Source organism: Zootoca vivipara, chromosome 8 (genome assembly GCF_963506605.1).
Source record: "Zootoca vivipara chromosome 8, rZooViv1.1, whole genome shotgun sequence".
NCBI lineage: Eukaryota > Metazoa > Chordata > Lepidosauria > Squamata > Lacertidae > Zootoca > Zootoca vivipara.
The window spans coordinates 28,848,430-28,861,652 of NC_083283.1; the positions used below are offsets into that span (position 1 = coordinate 28,848,430).

Consider the following 13,223-nt stretch of genomic DNA (forward strand, 5'->3'; position numbering starts at 1 on the left):
GAAAAGAAATACCAGGTTTTGTCATTCTCCTTGTAGGAGAAGGGAAGAGTTAAAATTGGTGAACATGGGACAAAAGAAAGATTAGTTGTCTTTGATAAATGTCAGGTTTTTCATATTTACAGCCAGTTTTAAAATGATTGATTGATTTCATTTATTATATTTCTATGCCTCTTTTCATTGACACAAATTGCAAAGTGGATTACAAACAATAAATAACAATAACATACAGTAATAGAACATCACAAATACAGCATAAATCATATGGAATAATTAACAAATTATCAGTAAAACAATTAAAGTCTACAAAACACTATTAACAAAACAAATAAGCTAAACAGCACAAATAAGCTAAAAGTACTGCAGCAGTCATAATTTATAAAACTATATTAACAACATTAACAAAATAGCAACCAAAAAATAAACTAAGCACTGTTGAATTCATGCGCACATTCTCCCCGTCCCCATGACTCATGACCTTCTTTTAAATGAATATGATTGCTATCACGGGGTGGGGTGGGGTGGGGGTGGAACTACACTGAACTAAAGGGATTGCTTAATGTATAATAATTCTGTGCCCTGGGTTACTGTGATGTCTTATATACCCCAGGGGATAGTAATGTAAAGCAAAGATGGGGAAAAGGGAAACTTTTGAAACAATCCTTCCTCTATTTTACACAACGGAAAGTTTTAAAGGAAGTTTCAGAGAGATCTGATTCTAAAATAACATAAAATTGCACAATTGATGACACAATCTGTAAATTTAGCGGCTTTGAAATTCTATTACCGTAGTACATCATATAAGAAATATTGGGATAGACGGAGCAAGGCAGCTTGTGTAGTCAAAATGGTGCCATCCAGGCACAAGAGATGTATTAGCAGGCATGCTAGAGGGGAGTCCCAAGGTTATTAGGAGTAACAAGCAATTTTAGAGTAGGAAAACCCTACGGTGAGGAGCAATACCCAAACCAGCCCAATGTGTACTAAGCATGCTCAGTGGGTGTGGAATGACTTTGTGGGGCAGGGGGCGGGGACAGAAAAACATCTAGAGGGGGAATGACTTTCAAGTATTCTGGAAGAAGGTATGGCTGGCTGGCTGGAACTTGAACAGGAACACTTAGCAATGAGCACTTTGTTATGGGTCCCAGGGGTATTATATTAATCGTTAGAAAGGTTGCCCGGAAATATCACTGCAAAACGAATGTGAACCTTCATTTCCTCTGAGAAACATGATTAGCTTCATGAAAACCCATTTTGTCCAATGTAATTCAAGTACAAATTTCAGCTGATGAATTTGGCCAAATTGGAAAGACAGTAAGTTTTGTGATGCAAATAAGTGATCCAGAGAATAAATTCAGGTACATGTAGGAACGTCCATGAACTCAGCTGAACTTGCACCATTTATTTGCTTGTGGTTTTTTTTTTTTTACCCCATGGAACAGCTGCTCCCTAACGTGCTGCTTTGGAATCTCTCTTGTGCTTCAAATGTGACTTGCAATCTAACATGACGCACTGCTGACTTGCGAGGGCCATAGCATCTGCTTTGCATGCAGAATGTCCCAAGCTCAACTCCTGGGCATCACCAGACAGGGCTGAAAAATACTCTTTTCATAAACCCTGGAAAATCACTACCAGCTAGTGCACACACTACACAGCTAGATGGACTCATCTTCTGGCGGCATAAGACAGGTTCTCGTGTTTCTATGATTTAATTAAAGGAAACATAGCGGCGTAGCTAGCGGCGTGGGTGCCGGATGTGGCGCACACGTCCTGCAGCCCGGGGTGGGGCGAGCCACCCATGTGGGCAGGGCGCACTGCGTGGAGCCTCCCCCTCAGCTGTAGGGCATCTGAGGGAGAGGCGGAGGGCAGACGCAAGTCCCACACTGCCCTTTCAGGTAGTGCGGAGCCTGCAGGAGCCTAAGCCACCACGTCACTCCCAGGAGAGATGCGTGGCTCGGGCACGCTGCAGGGCACGCTGTAAGTCCTGGCCCCACGGTGTGGCACCCAGTGCCAGCCGCATTTTGTTACATTTGTTGACTGAACTAAAAAGTTCAGTGAGCCCAATTTTTTTAATAAAAAAACCAACTCATATTTTTGTCATTTTGTCGCACACACACCCCAGTGATGACACCACATACCCCGCAATCCCCTTCCTCCGCCACTGAGGAAACTTACCAATTTACTCATAGGGTCTTCTTTTCATTTTGAAAGGCTTCTCACTTTGCAGTAAATAAATTACTTTACAATCTCCTGTTCAAGAAAGAGATGCTGCTCAGTAGTGATACAAAAGACACCCCCCACAATCTTTTGACTACTCTTTCTTGTTCTTGTTGCGGTCCAGAAACAATTGCACATGTTTAAACTCTATTATGATCACTGTGACTTAAGTGTATTGGATGGACTGTGCTGTGTGTTTAAGAAGATTAATGGAAGATATTCCGTTCAGAATTACGATAGAGGGTTTTGGGTTTTTTTTTAATGCAACTGAAAGCAGGAAGGGTGGAGGAGGGTAGTAGGAGTGGCAAAATAACCACAAACAGATGTGAAGCCATCATCCTGCATATTTTGCACACAGTTAAATGATGTATAATACATGAGTCACATTGTAAGCTACTTTACAATAAGCAGACATCCTTTATTATTTATTTTTGTGTGTGCAGATATAGTTAATTACAAAGTCAGGGAATAAAACAGTTGGTGAGCTTTATAAATAAATAAATAAATAAATAAATAAATAAATAAATAAATAAATAAATAAATAAATGACTAAATAAAGCCACAAAGTGAGACCCTAAAAGGATAATCCTCTTATTCCTGTGAGTTGCTTTTATTATATGTTACAGTGGAATAATAGAAATGGGATGGCAATCTCTCTAGATATTTGCTCCTGGAAGACTTAAAAACACTGTTGGTATTTTTATAGAGGCCTTTGACAGTGTTGTTTGGATTACTCACCACACGGAAGTATTTTAAAGGCAGGAATCAAGTGTGCATTTTATATTTATTTTGTCCACCGTTAGGAGTACTGCTAGACTTCATTTAAATTCATAATCCATTTTATGCATGTCTGAGGCTCAAGACATGGTAATGGGAGGTCTAGACAGGGATTTAACAATATTTTGAATAACTGGCAGCATAGTTATAAGTGAAGAGATCTCTCTTTCTAAAATATCCATACTTCAAAGGCATTCTTCAATACACAGATCACAATAATGATGAGTTTTACAACAATAGAAGTATGGTTGTTATCTGTGAGGTTATTTAGGGATACGCAGAAACCTCTAGCTAAAGCAGCTGCCAGTGCCTCAGGCTTTGAAGTTAGTGCTTTGGGTTTGCTCATCCTGAAAAAGCAGCATTCGGAAGGCTGCTAGCTATCTCATGCAAGTACACAGGGCTGAGGTTTTTTAGGGTGAATGTTATCCGACAGAAACTTTACTGCAGGTCTCCTAGTGCCTTAGGAGGAGTGCCTTAGTTCTAAGCCCCTGTTCCTGCACTCTGAATTAAGGCCTTAGACTAACCATATGTTTTTGCTAACGGAAGTGGATCAGTGGAGAGTGTTTGTTTCAGAGCTCAAACGATGAAATTCAAACCCCATAGCAGCTATGACTACAAGGCAGGTTCGCTTCCCCTTTTCAGCCACTCCACAAATTGATTTATTCATATGACTGTGGATAGTAAAGCACTTTGCATGCAGGAGTTTCATTAAAGTCAGACCATTGGGCCATCTAGCTCAGAATTGTCTACACTGACTGGCAGTGGCTCTCCAGGGTTTTTTGGGTAAGCGTCTTTCCCAGCCCTTCCTTGAGATCACTTTCTTGGGTCACACTTGAGATCTTGCAAGGCATGTTCTCTACTGCTGAGCTGTGACCCTTTCCAATATATAGTGGTACCTCGCAAGACGAATGCCCTGCAAGACGAATTTTTCGCAAGACAAATGCGTCTTGCGATCTGATGGTGACTCGCAAGACAAATTCATTTTGTGAAAAATTCGTCTTGCGAATCGCGGTTTCCCATAGGAATGCATTGAAATTCAATTAATTCATTCCTATGGGCAAAAAAAGAAATTTCAATGCATTCCTATGGGAAACCGTGATTTGCAAGACGATTTTTTCACAAAACGAATTGACTCGCGGAACGAATTAAATTCGTCTTGCGAGGCACCACTGTAATGGATCCATGTTTGTAAGCTTGGGTGTTCACTTTCGCCTTCGGAATGGTTTTGCTGCTCTTGGTGGGAAAGGTACTCTCAAGGGTCAAGTGGTGGAGAGTGAGAGTCCAAAAGCCTGATTTGGTCCATCTACAAGTTTTTCATCTAAGAAGCCCCACCAAGTGCTTCTTCCCCATGGGAACTCCTGGGGAGAAAAGTACGTACAGCAAATTGCATGATGACTTAAGTGTTCACGAGCCATTAAGCCAGTCCTTGTACCTGATTACAACTTCCCCAGTTGACAAGCTGCTGTTGTGTATTACGTTCTGCTAAACAAAAAAAGGTTGCTTGGCAACCAGGTTGCTCTAATCTTAGTGCAAGTTACTTGTGTGTGCTGAAGTCTTTGGCCAGTTTTGCAGCACTTGTAAAACCATAAGCAATGGGGTGAAACATATATAGTAGGGAATATAACCAGTCCGAGTTGATGGGGCTGGCAGTGGCCTGTTGTGTCTCATCATTGCACAATGAGAGCAGAACCTGAGCAGAATCACCAATTCTAACCACTAGAAAACCCCTTAGAGCTTTCAGGAATCCATCAGATTCCATTTGTTTCCAGGACTACCTGAATTCCCCACCACCATCTGCAGAGGTGAGTTGTTGTTGCGAGTTCAAAGCTCACCAGAAACTGGTATGTCATAGAACTGGATCAAAGAACTGTACAGTTGAAGAAATAATAATAATTTATTATTTATACCCTGCCCATCTGGCTGGGTTTCCAAGGCATCCCAAGGCTCATCTAATCCAACACTCTGCAATGCAGGAATCTCAGCTAAAGAATCCCTGACAGAGGACCGTCTGACCTCTGTTTAAAAACCTCCAAGGAAGCAAACTGGATTGTACAACTCTTCCATCCATCCACCCCCCCCCCTCAAATCAGAACACCCATCTCTGCTATTGGAACAAAGATGAAAGCCTGGGTATGGCTTGCTGAATGTGGTGGACCAATAACCACTCGAGTTAGCCCCATGGAAACCATGATGTCCCAAGCCAGCCCTTCAGAGAACATGGAAATCACCCAAGGCTACTTCCCTGGGTAACCTTCCTGGTGTGCAAGCCTGGGCAGTATGTTTTGCCCGCCTCAGACAACAAGACCTCCTCTCAGCCTTGCTGAAGTGGTCCAAAGGAAAACGGAGCAATATGTTTGGCACCAGCTATCTTAGGGACTCCACTCTGGATTTGTGCGGGGTTTCCTCCTTACCCTTTTCTTCTTCAGAAGATATCTCACAAGAAACTTTGCAGGAAACTAAGAACACTGGATGTTTCCTGACACTGAATCAAGCCATTGGTTCACCTAGCTTAGCATTGTCTACATTGACTGGTAATGGAACTCCAGGGTTTCAGACGGGATTCTTTCCCAGCCCTACCTAGAGATGCCTGGGACTGAACCTGGGACCTTCTGCCTGCGAAGCAGCTTTTCTACCACTGAGCTACATCCCTTCCCCGTAGGAAATCCTGCCTTAGCATTATTCCTGGCAGAGTCTTGCTGACTGGGTTTCCCACATTCTGTACACTTACAAATACAGTAATAGCAATCATTTATTATTTATATCTGGGTTTCCACAGCCACTCTGGGGGGCTTCCATCATAATATAAAAACACAATGAGACATCCAACATTTAAAACTTTCCTATACAGGGCTGCCTTCAGATGTCTTCTAAGTGTCTTATAGTATATCTGTTTTACATCTGACTGGAGGGTGTTCCACAGGGCAGGCTCCACTACCAAGAAGACCCTCACTGCCTGGTTCCCTGTAACTTCACTTCTCGCAGGGAGCCACCAGAAGGCCCTTGGAGGTGGACCTCAGTGTCCAGGCTCAACAATGGGGTTGAATACGCTTCTTCAGGTATACAGGGTCGAGGCCGTTTAGGGCTTTAAAGGTCGTCAGCACTGACACTTTGAATTGTGCTTACTCCCAGCCAGCAGTCTAGCAGCCGCATTCTAGATTAGTTGTAGTTTCTGAGTCACCTTAAAAGGTAGCCCTATGTAGAACACATTACAGTAGTCCAAAGATGGGTGCAGCCATGTAGCAAGAGCTATGATGAGCATCTGAGGCAGATCTGACTCTGACAAGGAGTCAGCATGATTCTTCCTGAGTAATAGACGTTTGGCAAAGGGCTTCTCAAAAAGCAGATTTCTTGTCACTCAGTATTTGGAACAGGAACATTGTGTGGCTGCCAAGTTCTTCCCAGCTTTCTTCAGCAGACTGAAACCGACTAGGAGTGACAAATTCAGGGCTGACCTCACCACGATGTAATGTGAAGCACTCTACCTCAGGTGGCAAATTCTAAACAATATGTGTCTTTTTTTTCTTTATTTGGGACATATGTGGGTGTAATTTGTAAAAAGAATTCCAGTCTAGAGCAGAGGAGTGTAGTGTTTTTTTGTTTTGTTTTTTTGCTTGAGGTGTTAAAAAATAGAAAAGAAAACCCTTCAGGACCAACCTCTAATCCCAGTTTCATGTGTGCAACTAGTGTTGTCTCTGTTTCAACCTTCAGATCCAAAAAAAGATGCAGTATTTTATTCTCCCAGCAAAATCACGGTGAACCTTAATTAGTCAGTATTTATACAGCACCGTGTAAATATAAAATGCTTTTGACATTTCAATTATTATAATTACCATGTGAAATTTGTTTGAAGCTCAGATTTGGAAAAGAGCAAAGCTTTCAAACTGCATTTTCCTTGAAATGACTTGTGCGTTCAGAGCTTATCTCTTTTCTCCCTTGAAAATAGAAAATGTTCTTCCACCCTGCCCCGGAAAGGTCAAATCCAACTGTTTGGAGGAGTTCTTCCCCCCCTCCCCAAAAAATCTTTAGTTCTGTGGGTGTGTTTAGTCACAGTGGGTAAATCTGCAAGCGAAGCAGGACACACAGACTCTGAGATCGATTCTGCCTGTTCAGCAGATGGCTTGACACAATATGCTGCACTGCACGCCTGCTGAGTCCTAAAGGCAAATATGCCATAAGTAACCTTGCCATAAGCCTGTTAATGCAAAGGCAATTTTCTATTTTAAACTCTGTAAAGCTCCCCCTTTGTTTGCCGCCTGTCTGTTTACAGAGGCTGCTGTACAAGAGCATAGCAGATTGTTTGCTCTAATAATACGACTAAGCCCTAAGGTCAAACTGCACTTCCATTTATCCCACACAAAATAGTGATACTTGTTGCTTATCACATGACGAGTGTGCTGAGATGTACTGAAAATATCTGAAAGCAGCACATTAGCGCTTGAGCAAATGGGGGGGGGATGACTACTGCCTGCCTTTTATTACAGGGTAGGTTTGTGTGCCACTTAATGGCACAAGAGGCTTCTAAGTGGGTTAACAAAATATAAAAGCCAGTTACACGAAGATTAAAACAGAAACATCCATAATTAAAACACTGCGAACAAGTCACGTCTCCAGGCATCAGCAGAAGCAACTAGTGATTCAGTCCTGAGCATCTTTGACATACAGTTCAGGTTGCTGGACTGCTTTAGATAGCTAAAGTCACTACAGTGGAGCCAGCTTGCCATCCAATTAAAATACGGTGCTTCAAGAGAAGCAAATGTACCATAAAGGTACCTTGCAAGTACCATAAAGTAAAATGGCTTTGAAACTAATCACAGCAGACAGAAGGATATTTTAACTGTCAAGATGATGTTGGAAGTGTCACTTCCAAAATGACAAGTAGTGTTCCAGCTATATAGTGTCAGTATGGATTCCAAGCCTTGCATGCACATTTTTTAATAAAGATGAGCCAAATTTCTGTAAGTTTGCTGTTGCATCTCAAACTTTGGGCAGGATCTTCTGCTAGCAGGTTATGCGAGTTGCGGTACACTTGGGAGGGTGTCCTCTAACTTTTGTCAAAATATTGGATATTTCGGCAACACCGAAAGAGATCTGTATAATACAAGCTGTGCACTCCCTGAGCTAGTCTAAAGCATAGCTGCCAAGTTTTCCCTTTTCTCGCGAGGAAGCCTATTCAGCATAAGGGAAAATCCCTTTAAAAAAGGGATAACTTGGCAGCTATGGTCTAAAAGGACCAAGCTTGGTAGAGCTTCTCAACCATACTGAGAAAAGGTTAACATGAGGAGGTCAGACCATGATAAGAACAGCCTGCTGAATCAAGCCAATGGCTCATCTCATCCAGCATTCTGTTTCCACAGTAGCCAATCAGACACACTTGGGAAGTCTGCAAGCAGGACATGAGCTAAGCAGCACTATGCCCACCTATGATTCAGCAACTGGTATAGTGGAGGTAGAACAGCCACTGTGCCAAGTAGTTCTTTATGCATTCTGTGTAAACCAGCATCTTCCAGGGCACCTAACTATGGGTGAGGACAGGATTGCTAATAGTGCCTTGCAGAACCCTGCTCATCCTGTTCTGAAGGAACACCTGCCATTTTTCTAGCTCTATGTTTTCCTTCCTTGTTTTTATATATATATAAAAATGCAGCGCTTATTTTTGGCTAGCTTACTTGAAAAGTTGGGATATGTAGAAATTTAGCCAATCTGAGCAGAAAAGAACTGAGGGCCTTAGCCATGATGAGTTTGAAACTGGAGTATTAACTGGCTGAAGCTACCCAAGTCAGGGGGCTGTCGTGTCTTGAGTGTTTATAACATTTGTTCATGCTTATTCCCTTTTCCTCCCTCAAATTCTGTGGGGCTAATTTTGTGATTGCAAAATCCCAGACCCTTCTAATCTTGGGCCATCTGAGTCTGACTGTGAGCTAGCAAATGATATATTACTTGGTGATGTGCATACTTATCAGGAGACCTTATCCAAACAGAAGTCTTAAGTGCAGTTCCATGTAAGATTCGATCAGCTTCTAAGAAAGTATGACAGGATATGTGTGTGGCTGCTATTTTGGGTTTATCAGATTTGGAAACTAACTTGCCATGTAAAATGTTATGAAAAGTCTCTCCATGTCCCCTCTTCATAATTATTAAGAAAAGTAACCCAGTTATGTTTGGAAGGAGTGATGCTTTAGCTGTGAAAATTTCCAATATTAGTAGCAGATTATTAGATCTTATATTTATCCTGCCAGATTAAAGGGAAAGGAAACCTACTAATTTAAAATGGTTCTCCCGGGGCCATGGGATAGCTCTCATTGCTTCAATGCCTTGGGCAGAATGTGTGATTTTATATTTCTGCTTATGCAGGAGGAAGGCAGGCTAGTATAGGAAGGCAGGCATTATAAATGGGTGTTCCAGAAGAAAAGCAAGTCATAATGTACCCGTGGCATGCATATCCTAGCGGAAAGCAATGTGTTTCAAAATGCATCTGGAATAATACCTGAAGTGATTGTAAACTGCTGCTTTCAGCTGTGCTGAGTTAATAAGAATTGAAATCTTTAGTTGTTTGTTTTTCTACATATTAGAATGCTCACACCCAGCCATTCTGGCCAACTATCATGGATGAATGAAGCCGTAGTCCAGCAACATATGGAGGGATTAAATGCAATTTCCGAGTCTCTTGTTTCTTTAAATTCCATCTGTTTGTAATTCAGATGTTGTTGTTCAATATCTTTATAAATGACTTTGATGAAGGAATTGAGGGGGTGCTCATCAAATTTGCAGAAGACACCAAAGTGGGAGGGGTAGCTAATGGCACTAAAGACAGAATCGGGATTCAAGAGGACCTTAACAGATTGGAGAATTCTGCCCAAACTAACAAAATGAGTTTAAATAGGGACAAATGTAAGGTTCTACACTTAGGCAGGAAGAACTAGATGCACAGATATAAGACGGAGGACACCTGATTTACAAGTAGTACATGTGAAAAGGATCTAGGGGTCTTAGTTTAACATGAGTCAACAGTGTGATGCAGCAGCAAAAAATGCCAATGCTATTCTAGGCTGCATCAACAGAAGTATAGTGTCCAGATCAGTAATAGTAATAGTACCAATCTCTTCTGCCTTGACTAGACCACATCTGGAATACTATGTCCAATTCTTGGCACAACAACTTAAGAAGCATGTTGACAAGATGGAATGTGTGCATAGGAGGGCAACTAAGATGATAAAGGGTCTGGAAACCAAACCTTATGAGGAGCAGTTGAAGGAGCAGGGTATGTTTAGCCTAGAAAAGAGGAGTCTGAAAGAAGATATGATATCCATCTTCAAATATCTCAAGGGCTGTCACATGGAAGAGTGAATGAGCGTGTTTTCTCCTCAGCTGGAGGAGAGTACAAGAAAGGAGATTCCGACTAAACATCAGGAAGAACTTTATAACAGTAAGAGCTGTTCGACAGTGGAAAGGACTCCATCTAGAGGTTGTGGGCTCTCCTTCCTTGGAGGTTTTTAAGCAGTGGTTGCATGGCCATCTGTCATGGATGCTTTAGCCGAGATTCCTGCATTGCAGGGGGTTGGACTAAATGACCCTCAGGGTCCCTTCCAACTCTACAATTCTGTTATTCTTCTAAGACGCCTGGAAACTGCCCAAGACTATGCTGTGCCTAGTAGCATGAGATGTCCCAAGGGAGAATGGGGAAATTGGTCAGAGAAACAGATGCAATCTTGAGAATGGATGGCATCTGTAGTCAAGAATCTTCTGGTGGTGTCATAGATGAAGTGAAAAAGATTGTTAAGGACAGCAAGGGCTGGAGAACTGACACATTAAAAGCCTTTTCAACTGCTTTAATTAGCAAGGCAAAATTATGTACAGTCAAAGTGCTTCTGCAAACAACATTTTTAAAATTGAATTAGCTCTGCCTCTCCTGGAACTGTCAACTGTCACCAATTTATGGTGTCACAACTGAAAAATGCATTTCATGAAGAGAGCTTTAATTTCTGGGCTTTTTATTGCTTCTCCACACATACATCAAGCTAAAAAGCTATCAGGGTGCATTTTCCCTGCCTAAGTGGCACTGGCCTTACACCATGTGTCAAAAAAATAAGTAAATGTAAGGGTAAAAAGAAATGCTTCCAAATTCTTTCTGTTTTTATGACTGGTTTGGTTGCCGGACTCCAGAATATAGTTTACCTTTTTGCTTGGCAATCAATCCTCAGCTTGTTTCTTTTCTTCTTGTTGTTTGAAACCATTTTAATTGAAATTTCACCATATACCACGTGCAGATACATTTTTAAAAAATATATATAATTTTTATTGATTTTTCAAAAAGAAAAGAAAAAAAAAGAAAAAAAGAACGAAGAAAAAAATAAAATACAAAAACACATTCTCCATTCTTATATCTTAACTCTACGGACTTCCTCGCATCACCCTTTTGAGCTCCTATTTTGCTATCTAGATTTTGCAATTTCCAAATCTTAATTTAACATCATTTCTCATATTTTAACCTTGATTCTTAATTCTTACACATTTATCCTTACAAAAAACCTTTTAATTCCTCTCCTATATTATCATAATTCTCTTAACTTTTATACAATTTCAAAACCATTATTCACTACCCAAAAATATCCATACATCCTTTTCTATATCTTCTTCTATAATCCCGTCTTTAAACTAATTCATCCCCCCTTCCTTTGGAATCGGTATCTCCAGAAATTTCAGCTAGCTCCTTAAAACTTTCCAAGTTCAGACCGTCTTTACCCATTCAATAAAAATTAAATCAATATCCCACCTTCACCCCACTCCTACTCTGTCCCAATACAACCCTTGCTCTGCCCACTTCTCCCACTGCTGCATTCCCAACATTTTATCTTCAATCTCCTTTTCTTTCTGTCCCCAACCTACATCCTTCCCTCCCCCTCTCACTGGGACGGCAACCTTTCTGATTTTCCCTTTGGGGGGGGGGCTTTCAAATCAAGTCCATTCACTGTTCCTCCCCTCCCACCGGTGGAACAGTGATTTTCTTCCCTTCTTCTTCTTCTTCCTCCTTTTCTTCTTCTTCCTTATATTTTTCACAGATTAAATCTCCTGATTTGAAGTTCAGTTCTGTTGGTTCAGCAGTCTTCTCCTCCAAAATTAATGTTTTTCCATTAGGGTTGAGCATCTCCTCTTTCATTTCCAAAAAAATTTCCAGAATCAAATCCCACAGTACATTTTCTTCCTCCGAATCCAGAACCTTCTCCTCCATCTTGCAGATACATTTTGGAATTACACCACTCCATTAAAATCAAACTGAAAAACCAACAAATATAGTACGTCAAAAGTCATTGCACGCAAATTCAGACAAAGTACGTGACATATGCAATGTTAAAATTATTGTGTGTGTGTGTGTGTGTGTGTGTGTGTGTGTGTGTGTGTATCTTCTCTCTCTCTCTCTCTCTCTTGACAGGCAGATGCCAAAGCTCACATATTCCAAGCTCGGATCACCCTTTTCTAATCCTGGCGGAGGTCTAAACAATTGAATTCTTTAAGTGTAAGTGATCATGGCTGTATATTATATCCAGGAAACCATTGAGATTTTGGAGCTAGGGGAGGCAGGGATTGCATCAGTAAGCTCTTAATGCATAAGCACTGTAATTACATCAGTGTGTGTGTGTGTGTGTGAGAGAGAGAGAGAGAGAGAGAGAGAGAGAGAGAGAGAGAATGATATACCATAATTAGGCAATAATGTATGCTGTGGTCATTTATTAGGAAGGCTGCATTCCCTAAGTACCACACTATAGACATTAATTAAGTAGTTAGTGAAGCCCATAGGAAACAACGCATCACCTTATTACTATTCATGAACACTTCCACGATGCCTCTGCTATCAATTTTTAGGTTCCCTTGGCATGCAAGATAGGTGCTGTGCGATTTCAACTACTGTTCCATTTAATTTCCATCTGAAGCGTGGTTAACTCAAGGCTGCAATCCAAGCTCGCCTTATGCCAGGCCGTGAGGGGGTTGGATTGTGTGGGCACATCCCTCCACTCGCTTTGCAGCCTCCTCTTGGCTGCTGTCAGAGTAACACTTGCACCCCTCTGCTGGGATGCAGACCTCCCCCTTCCACCCACCAAACGGGGCATACCTGCCAGCAGAGCCTGATGAAAGTTCCCAAATTAGGTTGCTCCAAGGGTGGGGCTGAGCTGGCCAATGATCCTCTGGGTCCTGAGGTGCTCTCACAGCCATCCTCAGGCCTGAGTGGGGCTCAATTA

The 13,223-nt window shown here is 41.6% G+C and overlaps 1 protein-coding gene across 6 annotated transcripts in view; it reads left to right on the plus strand.

Moving 5' to 3' along the window:
• PAG1 (phosphoprotein membrane anchor with glycosphingolipid microdomains 1) overlaps positions 1 to 13,223 on the plus strand; it is a 96,663-nt gene that overhangs the window by 63,826 nt on the left and 19,614 nt on the right. For 2 of the 6 annotated variants that reach the window (XM_060277731.1, XM_060277730.1), the window contains one exon: positions 12,419 to 12,502. The exons of 3 other annotated variants lie outside the window; for them this stretch is intronic. The gene's annotated coding sequence lies outside the window, so the exon portion shown is untranslated. The remainder of the gene's footprint in view (positions 1 to 12,418; positions 12,503 to 13,223) is intronic. One more of the 6 variants, XM_060277732.1, reaches the window with a different exon arrangement.